Raw genomic sequence first — 13,929 nt, 5'->3', positions numbered from 1 at the left:
GGGAGTTGACCGAGTCCCGCACCTGGTGGACGCAGCACGGCTTGGGAGGTCACTGCTGTACAGAGTGACCCGAGCAACACCAGTGAGTAAAAACCCTGAACTGCATTTCATGCCTCTGAGTCTCCTTGCTGCACCTTCACAACCACCATCCTCCACGTCTGACCCCCTGAGGCTATACCCCTCCCGTTGGGGGTTATACTACCACAGCTGCACACACACCACCAGCCTCAGCGGACCATTCTGCAGCGGCGGCCTTTTGACCGCAAATCAACGGGTGGCGTAGTCGACACTAAGAACATCTGCAAGGACTGCCGCACACTAAGTTTGACACCCTGGGCACGGACCGGGTCACAGCCACTCGGAGACTACAACCCCCATCTGATCCGGCTCCGGGTATCCCTAACAACATGGCCTAGGGGGCGCGTCAACCTTTGGCGTAGTCGGCAGGATAACGTGCCCGCAACCACCGGGTACTGCGTGCCTGAAGAAAAGTTCATATTTACCGTAAAGAGAAGTCTCCCGCCGATTCCAGAGGGTCCCCGCCATCGGACGCCATCTCGGATCAGTTCCCGCCATTCGCCCGTCATCTGCAGTCTTTTCCCGCCATCTGCAGTGTTTCCCGCCACTGGGAGACGATTCCCGCCATCAGAGAAGATTTCCCGCCTTGGCAGAGCGGACGCCATTATGGGCGTGCCAAAGGATGGCAAGAGGCCACCTCCCATCGTGGGCCAGGACCGAAAATGGCGCCAAAAGTGGAAACCGCCCCCACCAGCAGAGACTGTGATGATTGATATGTCCATCAGCGTGAGGGAACTGCCCCTGGAACTGGCAATCACAAAGTTGCCCCAGGACGACCCCCAATGTGGGCGGATACAGAACAAAAGAAAGAAGATGGGAGCAGCCTGGAAGAGTCTAGAGAGAACACACCCGGAGATGGAGGGAGAGTCAAGCAGCACCGACCCTGTGGTCAGGAGCCTGTTGCAGGCCGCCACTCCAGAAGGCCTGCTGGAGATCCTGGCGCAGCTCCCCGGAGATCGGGAGCGTGCACGGACCGCACTGGAGGGCTTGGCTCAGAGGATGGCCCGAGTGCAGCGAGACGTACTGGCCGCATGGAGCAGAGAGATGGCCCAGCAGGCTGGAGCCCGCCAGCGAAGCACACCACCCGCAACGAGGAGCACGCCTGCCCCTGAAGAGGATGCAGAAGGGACTGAGGCCGGAGACGACGCCACAGAGGGAGCTGAAGATACGGAGGCAAGTAAAGGGGACGTCACTACCCCAAGCCCGGCCACCGTAAGCCTACCCCCGCTCCCCGTCGCAGAGCCCGAAATCCCACCGATCGTGCCTGTTGCCGCTCCGCTACCGCTCCAGACTAGGCCTCAAGCAGGGGCCGCGGCCACGCCTCTTGTGACGTCACGCGCCTCAATCCTGAGCGCGGCCAAGCAGGAAGCGCCATCGGCCTGGTCACAGGGCAGAGTACCCCCGGGCGCCGCAGTACCAACAGCGCCCTCTACCTCTGCCGAGCCACCGGCCTGGTCGCTGGGCCAAGTAACCCCGGGCGCCGCCGTCTTCACGGTGCCCTTCACCTTCAGGGTGCCCCAGGCCTGGTCGCAAGGCCTGGTGAACCCGGGCGCCGCTACCACCACCGCGCCCTCAACGTCCACAGCGCCACACCTGGGTGAAGACCTATTTGCCCAGCGCACTTGCCCGGATGGGCAGCCCCCTGTGTGGCCACCAGAGTACCACCATCCCCGACTCCGGAGGGAACGGCCTCTGGATGAGCCCCTGATCCAGGCTCCGGCGCCCGCCAAGATCACCCCACTCTCGTTGGAGGAGGCGCAGTTCGCGTGGGACCCCACTGGAGAAGACCTCATCGGGTTCACGCAAGAGACCCGGGCGGCCGCAGCCCAGCGTGCAGAGTGCTGCCGACAGCAGTTAGAGGTCTTCGACAGAGAAAGGAGAGAGAGGCGGGTCCGCGAGGAGCGGCTCCAAGTGAAGAGCGCCGAGCAGAAGAGCCGAGCCCGCAGAAACCCCCGTGCTGCCCACGGTCCCCGTGCCAGCGGGACTGTAATAAAATTCCAGTTGGAGCACGGGTGGGGTTTCATCCGGGACCACAAGACCCCCGGCGACGTCTTTGTCACCCGCAGAGACGTTGAAAGTCATCTGCCGGAGGGACACAGAGGTCGTGACCTATACCTGGGTGATGAGGTCACCTTCACCCGGCATCAGTGCGCCAAGGGCCCGTATGCCCTGCATGTGCATAGACTGACTGAGGAGGAGCTACGGGGTGAGGAGGATCAAGAGGACCCGGACGGGTCTAAAGATTACCCTCAGCCAAGAGCACACCGCCACTGATGAACTGTAAATAGAATATGTAAATAGTTACCCGTGTGGGTACCAAAAACTGCTGCTACCAAAGTGTAGTCCCCGTCGGGACCAGCAAGTGAATATCCGTGTGTCCCTATCCCCTAACAGGCTGAGGACTGTGAACAGCCATTCCTTTTCCCCACTGGCCGAGGACTGAGAGCGGCCATACCTCCCCTTGTATATAGTTGCGCTTTCTAAGGCACCCCCTACTGGTTTTGTAAGGAACGGTGTTTTTCCAGAAGAGACTGTTGCACTTTACCCGGTCACAAGTTGCACCGTGGCCGGAGGAACAAGAAGGTTTATATGAAAAGTTTATTGCTGCTGATAATATATATAGTGTTCTATATGTTTATGTTATGAAAAAAAATTGTATGTTTGTGGATGTTTTTATTCTTTTACAGCCCGAGGACGTGCTGTGATTTACCAGGGGGGAATGTAGCACCCTAAGGACTCGGTTGCTACAGGGGTATTGCACCTCGACCCAGAGGTGTGGTATTCCACTCCCGGGTAAGGATGGAGTATGGAACTGAGCTTAGTAGGCTGCATGCACTACATACATCCCATTTCCGGGGGACAGAACAACGGTACTCCCACCAGTATATGTGCAGGTACGACAGCGTCTGTCCCTGGCTGGAGTGGGAGGGGGGTGGAACATCCCAGTAGTGTAGGGGCAGATAGGGGGAGTAGTCTGGGTAAATGTAGGAGCTCATTGGGTGCTGGTCACCTGAGCTCACACATAGAGGGAGTATATAAGGTGGGCACCATCTTAGGACAGGGTCAGTCAGCCAGTCAGCGAGTCAGCAGTAACTCCAGGAGAGGAGAAGGAAGAGGGACCCAGAGGCGCAGGACGAGAGGGGACCCCAAGAGCCCGTATGAGAACTGATAAGGGTGAAGGGTCGGCAAAAGGGTACCGGATCCCAAGCTGGCGGAGGCCAAAGCAAACCTTAGCCAGGAACCGGAGGTCGTGGGCAAGATTTGCCACGACCCTCACCAAATCCACCAGAATGGCACACCGAGCATAGGGTCAGGGAAGCCAGAGAAGGTTCAACCACCAAGAGACCCGAGGGAGCCGGACACAGGTGGATCCCTGGTGGGAACGGCCAGAGAGAGAGAAGAAGGGAGCTCAGGACCATACTCAGGAATTGCCCGGGAGTTGACCGAGTCCCGCACCTGGTGGACGCAGCACGGCTTGGGAGGTCACTGCTGTACAGAGTGACCCGAGCAACACCAGTGAGTAAAAGCCCTGAACTGCATTTCATGCCTCTGAGTCTCCTTGCTGCACCTTCACACCCACCATCCTCCACGTCTGACCCCCTGAGGCTATACCCCTCCCGTTGGGGGTTATACTACCACAGCTGCACACACACCACCAGCCTCAGCAGACCATTCTGCAGCGGCGGCCTTTTGACCGCAAATCAACGGGTGGCGTAGTCGACACTAAGAACATCTGCAAGGACTGCCGCACACTGAGTTTGACACCCTGGGCACGGACCGGGTCACAGCCACTCGGAGACTACAACCCCCATCTGATCCGGCTCCGGGTATCCCTAACAACATGGCCCAGGGGGCGCGTCACAAGCAGAGCTGAATCCTGACAGTGAGTATATTACACACTGTTAGGATTGGCATGCTACAGGGCTTCATTTTATAATTAAAGGGTTTGTTCAGGTTTGAGATGAAAGTCTGCAGTCACAGCACATGCAGTACACACTTTTAGGAGTCTCCCTTGCACAAGTATGCGATTTGTATACTTCTGGCCACATTCTGACTAGACGTATCCATCCTCACTCAATTCATTTTCATTGAGTTAGGCCACACATGTCTAGTCGGCATGTGACCGCATGTATGAAAATCGCCGGCACAAGAAAATCCTGACAGTGTGCAGTGCACTGTTAGAATTCAGAAGCCTGCAGTCACATAGAGTGACTGCTGACTCACCACAAACTTGGACAATCCTTTTAATGCTTCTAACATAAATAAAAATATGAGAATCAGTACTGAGTTAGTATCACAAATAACATTTACATCCAGGTACCTTATAGATGATGTTGTTTCTAGTCGTTCTCTTTCTTTTCTTCTTCATCTTGTCCAGACTCCATGATGAGTTTTCTCATCCAAAGCTCGTCTCTGCAGACTTCTATCTTCTCTGATCTTCTGCAGCACATCCCACACGATGCCCTTAAAGATAACAATGGCATTATAATGCTCCTGAATAAAAATGTGTCCTATGCTGAACCCCTGAATAAATAATTGCCCCTCACTATATTCCCGGCATGAATTATCACCCCCACACTGTCCCTCCTATGGTACATGCTCTGTACACTGCACTCTCCTTTCCATACTGGGCCCCTTCTTCACACTGTCCTCTCACACTGTGTCCCCCTTATAGGGCCCAGTGTCTATACTATGCCCCTGCACCATACTCTCCCCCTCCTTGGCTTACAATCTCTTCCTGGCTATGTCCTTACACTGTTCCCCAATGCTTACCCCCAACTACTCAATCTCTATTCTGTGCCTTCTCATCACACTGCTCATCCCCTCCTTGGTATACTGTCCCCTCCTGGCTGTGCTCTTACACTGTCCCCCTATGGTACCCCCTACACTACTCAGTCTCTATTCTGTGCCCACTCACACTTTTATCCCCCCCCTTACTGTCTCCTCGCACTATTCCCCTCAATAGTCTCCTCACTTATTTACCCCTTCCTCCTCATACATTTACCCTCCCACTAAACAATACTGCCTCCTCACACATCTCCTCAACTCCCCAAACCTTGTCTGAACCCATCCCATTACCCTCACTGTCACGCCAGGTGTGGGAAAGTCTAGTGCAACACAAAGGGAAAAGGGAAAGGGAGTCCAGACTCTAGGGAAAAGGGGGAAGGGGAGACCTCCTAGTATGGTCTAGTGTCACCCTGTCTCAACTACCCTCCCTATATTGGCTCTTCATCAATCGCTACACGGGTGCCTCGCCCTGACTTTCCCTGGCGTATGGCTAAGGCTAGGGACGGGAGGAGATGAGCACTAGTAGATCTCCACTAAACTCTATAGACAACAAGGGTAGTCAAACACGGGGATATTGCTTAGCTTTTGACGACTCCAGACAAATGCACACATGGCCTCAAGCTCGAGAGAGGACGAAGTACTGCTCTTGCTAAAGCCTCACAAGTCGTAATGAATATCGCTGGCACCTCCCTCTCAGACACACCAGGTATTTATACACCCAGCCCAGGGAGCTAATTAGCCAGAGGGAGGTAGTCGCTGGGTCCTAGAGACAGCCAGCCTCTAACAAGATGTCTGTAATGCCAAACGTAGAGATCTCCTGCAACTAACTGCAGGGCGACTGTCTGTCACCTCTGACACACCCGTGACAGTACCCCCCCCCTCTACGAGTGGCCTCCTGGCACTCAGGACCGAGTTTCTCAGGAAAAGAGGTGTGAAATGAGCGAACCAATCTGGGAGCGTTCACCTCTGATGCTGAAACCCACATCCTCTCCTCTGGACCATAGCCTTTCCAGTGCACCAAGTATTGTAGAGAATGACGTTGGACACGAGAATCTACAATCCTCGAAATCTGGAACTCCAAATTAACATCAACCATTACTGGGGGCCTATGGAACATGTTGTGGAATTTAAGGGCCTGAGGAAGTTCAAGACGAAACGCTGCTGGGTTAATGACGGCGGTTATTTTATAGGGACCAATAAACCTAGGTCCCAGCTTCCAAGAAGGAACTTTCAATCTTATATTCCTGGTAGGCAACCACACAAAGTCATTCACATTCAGGTCCGGACCTTGCAAGCTTTTTCTGTTAGCCATACGTTTATACCTGTCTCCCATGATCTTTAAATTACTCAGCACACCCTGCCATACCGAGGAGAGCGATGAAGTTAAACCGTTCTGAAGCTTCTCCCCCACTAAAGGTATCAAACTGTGGGCGATAACCGTATGCACCGAAGAACAGTGACATGCCAGTGGATTCTTGACGATGATTATTAATGGCAAATTCTGCCAGCGGTAGGTAGGATGCCCAATCCTCCTGATTTTCGGAAACGAAACACCTGAGGTAGGTCTCCAAATTCTGATTGACACGCTCGGTCTGTCCATTCGACTAAGGGTGGAAGGCAGAGGAAAAGGACAGCTGCACCACCAGTCGAGAACAGAATGCCCTCCAGAACATGGAAACAAACTGGGTCCCCCGATCTGACACCACATGGGAGGAAACCCTGTGAAGCTTCACAATCTCATTTATGAACACCTGAACAAGTGTATTGGCATTTGGAAGTGCAGGCAATGCGACAAAATAAACCATTTTACTGAACCTATCTACTACCACCAAATCCACCGTTTTGCCTGCAGAAACCAGTAGGTCAGTAATAAAATCCATGGACAATTGTGTCCATGGCCTACTAGGGATAGGTAGCGGAAGAAGAGTACCAGACGGATGGATATGCGAAACCTTAGAACGCGTGCAAATACTACAAGCAGCTACGTGTTCAATTACATCCTGATGCAACCCGGGCCACCAAAAACGACTAGCGAGGAGGTCTACCGTTGCCTTACCACCTAGATGCCCAGAAAGCAGAGTTATGATGTTCCTTAATTACTTTGCAGCGCAGATTGGATGGTACAAATAACTTTCCTGAAGGGCAGGAGGCAGGGGCGTCCCCCTGAGCCTCCAGCACCTCACCCTCCAGTTCAGGATAAAGTGCCGAAATGAATACACCTTTCTGTAATATCGCGGCAGGGTTCTCATGGTCACCACCACCAGTGAAACTCTGGGACAAAGCATCAGCCTTGACATTTTTGACCTCTGGATGAAAAGTGACAACAAAATTGAACCTAGTAAAAAACATGGACCATCTGGCTTGCCTACGGTTGAGACGTTTAGCTGATGGATATATGACACGTTCTTATGGTCAGTAATAACAGTAATAGGATGGACAGCCCCCTCCATCCAATGTCGCTATTCATCGAACGCCAATTTGATCGCCAAAAGTTCCCTATTACCCACGTCATAATTTCTCTCAGCCGAAGACATTTTTTTTAGAAAAGAAGGCGCATGGACGCCATTTACCAGGGGACGAATCCTGAGACAACACAGCCCCAACCCCGATATCAGACACATCAATAAAGAGTTGAGAAACATTGGGTTGAATGAGTATAGGTGCAGTGGCAAAATGATTCTTTAAGGAAGAAAAAGCCTGGATGGAAGAATCCGACCATTTGGAAAAATTAGACCCCTTCTTAGTCATGTCAGTAAGGGGTTTCACAGTAACAGAGTGATTCTGGATGAATTTCCGGTAAAAATTAGTAAAGCCCAGAAAACGTTGTAGAGCCTTCAGGTTCTCTGGACGTTCCCAGTCAAGGACTGCACGGATCTTCTCCGGATCCATCCGAAAATCCGAAGATGACAACAAGTACCCCAAAAACTGCACCTCCTGAACAGCGAAAACACATTTTTCTAGTCTGGCTTAAAGTTTGCTATCCCTTAATATCTGGAGTACCTGCTTAACATGCCCCTGATGAGTCTCAAAATCAGTGGAGTAAAGCAAAATATCGTCCAGATAGACCACCACAAACCTCCCTATCAAATGATGGAAAATATCATTTATGAAATTCTGGAATACCGCAGGTGCATTGGCCAAACCAAAAGGCATAACCAGACTCTCGAAATGTCCTTCCGGGGTATTGAACGCTGTTTTCCATCCGTCCCCTTCTCTGATTCTAACCAGGTTGTAGGCTCCCCTTAAATCCAACTTGGAGAATACCTTAGCTCCCACAACCTGGCTGAACAAATCAGGAATCAGAGGAAGAGGGTATGGATCATGGATGGTAATTTGATTTAATTCCTGGAAATCTAAACAGGGACGTAGACCGCCATCTTTTTTCTTCACAAAGAAACCTGTAGCCACGGGCTAAGATGAGGGTCTGATATGTCCCTTCTCCAGACTTTCCGCAATGAAATCCTTCATGGCTTGTCTCTCAGGGCCAGAAAGATTATACAGTCTGGACTTCGGTAGTTTAGCTCCGGGGGTCAGGTTAATAGGACAGTCATAAGCACGATGAGGGGGCAAATCCTGACATCCCCTCTCAGAAAAAACATCCTCAAAACCAGACAGAAAAGCAGGTAATATTTCCGTAGAGACAGTAGCAAGGGAAATATCTAGACAGTTCTCATGGCAGTAATCTCCCCATTCAATAATCTCCCCAGTTTTCCAATCAACCAACGGATTATGTTTAACAAGCCAAGGGATATCCAAGACAATCAGTGTGGGAAGATTGTCCAGAACATAGCAAGGGATGATTTCACAATGAACTGACCCCACACTCACTTTTACATTATGTACAATCTGAGTAAATGCTCTCTCTGCAAGGGTCGCCGAGTTGATGGCGAAAATGGAAATAGGTTTATCTAAAGTACAGCAAACAAGACCATGAGTTTTCACAAACTCAGCATCCAAAATGATGACTCCGGCTCCACTGTCAGCAAACACAGAAATTTTTTCCCCACAAAAAAAAACATGCCTTTTTTCTTGTGAATCTCCGGGGAGATGTATGATGCAGATACACCCCCTTACTGCATGGGTTCTTCCACCTCCCCCAATACTGGTTCACCCCCAGACCGCTCCCCTGGCAGGGATACACAACCCCAACTAGAAGGCCCTGGAGAAGGTGGTCTCACCTGTCAATCCCGAAGGCGTCTATCAAGACGTATGGCCAAAGACATGGCAGCCTCCAAGGACTGAGGGGTTTCATATACTGCCAAGGCATCTTTCAACCTTTCAGTAAGCTCCTTACAAAATTGACTTCTAAGGGCTGAGTCATTCCATTTGGAATCCGTTGCCCATCTGCGGAATTCCGAACTGAATGTTTCCACTGACCTATTTCCCTGCTTAAGGCGACGTAGCCTAGACTCAGCCAAGGCGACTCGGTCAAGGTCATCATAAATGAGGGCCAGAGCCTCGAAAAACCCCTCCACAGACTGGAGACAAACAGAGTCCTGCGGTAAAGAAAACGCCCATGACTGAGGATCTCCCTGTAATAGAGATATCACAATACCAATCCGTAGCTCCTCATTACTAGAGGAGTAAGGATGAAGTTTAAAGTATAATTTGCATGCCTCCTTAAATACAAAAAAACGTATCCCTACCTCCTGAAAACCTGTCCAGGAGGACAACCTTGGGTTCAGGCTGGACCGGCCTACCTGCAGAGACCCTCAGATTGGCGACCTGTAACCGCTGATGCTGCTGCTAAACCTCACAGCGGAAGTCATTCACCTCCAGAGACAGACTGTGAAACTGCTCTGCGAGCTCTGCAACTGAACCCGTACGAAGGGAGAAAGGAAAAAAAAAAGGTCCATGCCCAAAAACACACAGAGAAAGAAAAAAAAAAGGCAGATTTTTTTTTTCCTTTTCAAAACGTGCTCGGCCGGTGATAATGTCGTGCCTGGTGTGGGAAAGACTAGTGCAACACAAAAGGAAAAGTAAAAGGGAGCCCAGATTCTTAGCTTTAGACGACTCCAGACAAATGAACACACGGCCTCAAGCTCCAGAGAGGATGAAGTACTGCTCTTGCTAAAGCCTCACAAGTAGTAATGAATATCGCCGGCACCTCCCTCTAAGACACAGCAGTTAATTATACACCCACACGAGGAAGATAATTAGCCAGAGGGAGGTAGCCGCTGGGTCCTACAGACAGCCATCCTCTAGCAAGTTGTCTGTAATGCCAAATGTAGAGATCTCCTGCAACCAACTGCAGGGCGACTGTCTGTCACCTCTGACACACCTGACGCGCCCCCTGGGCCATGTTGTTAGGGATACCCGGAGCCGGATCAGATGGGGGTTGTAGTCTCCGAGTGGCTGTGACCCGGTCCGTGCCCAGGGTGTCAAACTCAGTGTGCGGCAGTCCTTGCAGATGTTCTTAGTGTTGACTACGCCACCCGTTGATTTGCGGTCAAAAGGCCGCCGCTGCAGGATGGTCCGCTGAGGCTGGTGGTGTGTGTGCAGCTGTGGTAGTATAACCCCCAACGGGAGGGGTATAGCCTCAGGGGGTCAGACGTGGAGGATGGTGGTTGTGAAGGTGCAGCAAGGAGACTCAGAGGCATGAAATGCAGTTCAGGGTTTTTACTCACTGGTGTTGCTCGGGTCACTCTGTACAGCAGTGACCACCCAAGCCGTGCTGCGTCCACCAGGTGCGGGACTCGGTCAACTCCCGGGCAATTCCTGAGTATGGTCCTGAGCTCCCTTCTTCTCTCTCTCTGGCCGTTCCCACCAGGGATCCACCTGTGTCCGGCTCCCTCGGGTCTCTTGGTGGTTGAACCTTCTCTGGCTTCCCTGACCCTATGCTCGGTGTGCCATTCTGGTGGATTTGGTGAGGGTCGTGGCAAATCTTGCCCACGACCTCCGGTTCCTGGCTAAGGTTTGCTTTTGCCTCCGCCAGCTTGGGATCCGGTACCCTTTTGCCGACCCTTCACCCTTATCAGTTCTCATACGGGCTCTTGGGGTCCCCTCTCGTCCTGCGCCTCTGGGTCCCTCTTCCTTCTCCTCTCCTGGAGTTACTGCTGACTCACAGACTGACTGACTGGCTGACTGACCCTGTCCTAAGATGATGCCCACCTTATATACTCCCTCTATGTGTGAGCTCAGGTGACCAGCACCCAATGAGCTCCTACATTTACCCAGACTACTCCCCCTATCTGCCCCTACACTACTGGGATGTTCCACCCCCCTCCCACTCCAGCCAGGGACAGACGCTGTCATACCTGCACATATACTGGTGGGAGTACCGTTGTTCTGTCCCCCGGAAATGGGATGTATGTAGTGCATGCAGCCTACTAAGCTCAGTTCCATACTCCATCCTTACCCGGGAGTGGAATACCACACCTCTGGGTTGAGGTGCAATACCCCTGTAGCAGCCGAATCCTCAGGGTGCTACATTCCCCCCTGGTAAATCACAGCACGTCCTCGGGCTGTAAAAGAATAAAAACATCCAGAAACATACAATTTTTTTTTCATAACATAAACATATAAAACATATAAACATTATCAGCAGCATAAAACTTTTCATATAAACCTTCTTGTTCCTCCGGCCACGGTGCAACTTGTGACCGGGTAAAGTGCAACAGTCTCTTCTGGAAAAACACAGTTCCTTACAAAACCAGTAGGGGGCGCCTTAGAAAGCGCAACTATGTACAAAGGGGAATATGGCCGCTCTCAGTCCTCGGCCAGTGGGGAAAAGGAATGGCTGTTCACAGTCCTCAGCCTGTTAGGGGATAGGGACACATGGGTATTCACTTGCTGGTCCCGACGGGGACTACACTTTGGTAGCAGCAGTTTTTGTACCCACACGGGTAACTATTTACATATTCTATTTACAGTTCATCAGTGGCGGTGTGCTCTTGGCTGAGGGTAATATTTAGACCCGTCCGGGTCCTCTTGATCCTCCTCACCCCGTAGCTCCTCCTCAGTCAGTCTATGCACATGCAGGGCATACGGGCCCTTGGCGCACTGATGCCGGGTGAAGGTGACCTCATCACCCAGGTATAGGTCACGACCTCTGTGTCCCCCCGGTAGGTGGGACTCGACATCTCTTCTGGTCACGAAGACGTCGCCGGGGGTGTGATGGTCTCTGATGAAGCCCCAACCGTGCTGCAACTGGAATTTAATTACAGTCCCGGTGGCACGGGGACCGTGGGCTGCACGGGGGTTCCTTCGGGTCCGGCTCTTTTGTTCTGCACTCTTTACTTGCAGCCGCTCCTCGCGGACCCGCCTCTCTTTCCTCTCTCTGTCGAAGACCTCTAACTGCTGCCGGCAGCACTCCGCACGCTCAGCTGCGGCCGCCCGGGTCTCCTCAGTGAATCCCATTATGTCCTCACCGGTAAAGTCCCACTCGAACTGGGCTTCCTCCAACGAGAGTGGAGTGATCTTGGCGGGCGCCGGAGCCGGGATCAGGGGCTCATCCAGGGGTCTTTCTTTCCGGAGTCGGGGATGGTGGTACTCCGGTGGCCACACAGGGGGCTGCCCATCCGGGCAGGTGTCTTCACCCAGGTGTGGCACTGTGGAAGTTGAGGGCGCGGTGGTGGTAATGGCGCCCGGGTTCACCAGGCCTTGCGACCAGGCCTGGGGCACCCTGAAGGTGAAGGGCACCGTGAAGACGGCGGCGCCCGGGGTTACTTGGCCCAGCGACCAGGCCGGTGGCATGATGGTGGTAGAGGGCACAGTGAAGACGGCTGCGCCCGGGGGTACTCGGCCCTGCGACCAGGCCGGTGGCGCTTCCTGCTTGGCCGCGCTCAGGGTTGAGGCGCGTGACGTCACAGGGGGCGTGGCCGCGGCTCCGGCCGCTTGAGGCCTAGCTTGGAGCGATGACGCAGCGGCTACGGGAACGGTGAGTGGGGCTTCGGGCTCTGCGACGGGGAGCTGGGGCAGGTTTACGGCTTCTGGGCACGGGATGTTGTCGTCCCCATTACCTGCCTTCATCTCTTCGGCTCCCTCCGCGGCGTCGTCTCCGGCCGTCGTCCATCCTTCGCCGTCCTCAGAAGTGGACTTGCTCCTCGCTGCGGGTGGCATGCTTCGCTGGCGGGCTCCAGCCTGCCGGGCCATCTCTCGGGTCCACTCCGCCAGTGTTTCCTGCTGCACCCGGGCCATCCTTCGTGCTAGGCCCTCCAGCGCGGTCTGTGCACGCTCCCGATCTCCGGGGAGCTGCGCCAGGATCTCCAGCAGGCCTTCTGGAGTGGCGGCCTGCAACAGGCTCCTGACCACTGGGTCGGTGCTGCCTGACTCTCCCTCCATCTCCGGGTGTGTTCTCTCTAGACTCTTCCAAGCTGCTCCCATCTTCACTCTTTTGTTCTGTATCCGCCCACATTGGGGGTCGTCCTGGGGCAACTTTGTGATTGCCAGTTCCAGGGGCAGTTCCCTCACGCTGATGGACATATCAATCATCACAGTCTCTGCTGGTGGGGGCGGTTTCCACTTTTGGCGTCATTTTCGGTCCTGGCCCACGATGGGAGGTGTCCTCTTGCCATCCTTTGGCACGCCCATAATGGCGTCCGCTCTGCCAAGGCGGGAAATCTTCTCTGATGGCGGGAATCGCTTCCCAGTGGCGGGAAACACTGCAGATGGCGGGAAAAGACTGCAGATGACGGGCAAATGGCGGGAACCGATCCGAGATGGCGTCCGATGGCGGGGACCCTCTGGAATTGGCGGGAGACTTCGTTTTGAGGTAATTGCGAATTTTTCTTCAGGCACGCAGTACCCGGTGGTTGCGGGCATGTGATCCTGCCGACTACGCCAAAGTTGACGCGCCCCCTGGGCCATGTTGTTAGGGATACCCGGAGCCGGATCAGATGGGGGTTGTAGTCTCCGACTGGCTGTGACCCGGTCCGTGCCCAGGGTGTCAAACTCAGTGTGCGGCAGTCCTTGTAGATGTTCTTAGTGTCGACTACGCCACCCGTTGATTTGCGGTCAAAAGGCCGCCGCTGCAGGATGGTCCGCTGAGGCTGGTGGTGTGTGTGCAGCTGTGGTAGTATAACCCCCAACGGGAGGGGTATAGCCTCAGGGGGTCAGACGTGG

Source organism: Phyllobates terribilis, unplaced genomic scaffold, assembly GCF_046119375.1.
Source record: "Phyllobates terribilis strain yellow unplaced genomic scaffold, ASM4611937v1 Scaffold_304__1_contigs__length_2301189, whole genome shotgun sequence".
NCBI lineage: Eukaryota > Metazoa > Chordata > Amphibia > Anura > Dendrobatidae > Phyllobates > Phyllobates terribilis.
This window is presented reverse-complemented; position numbering follows the sequence as displayed.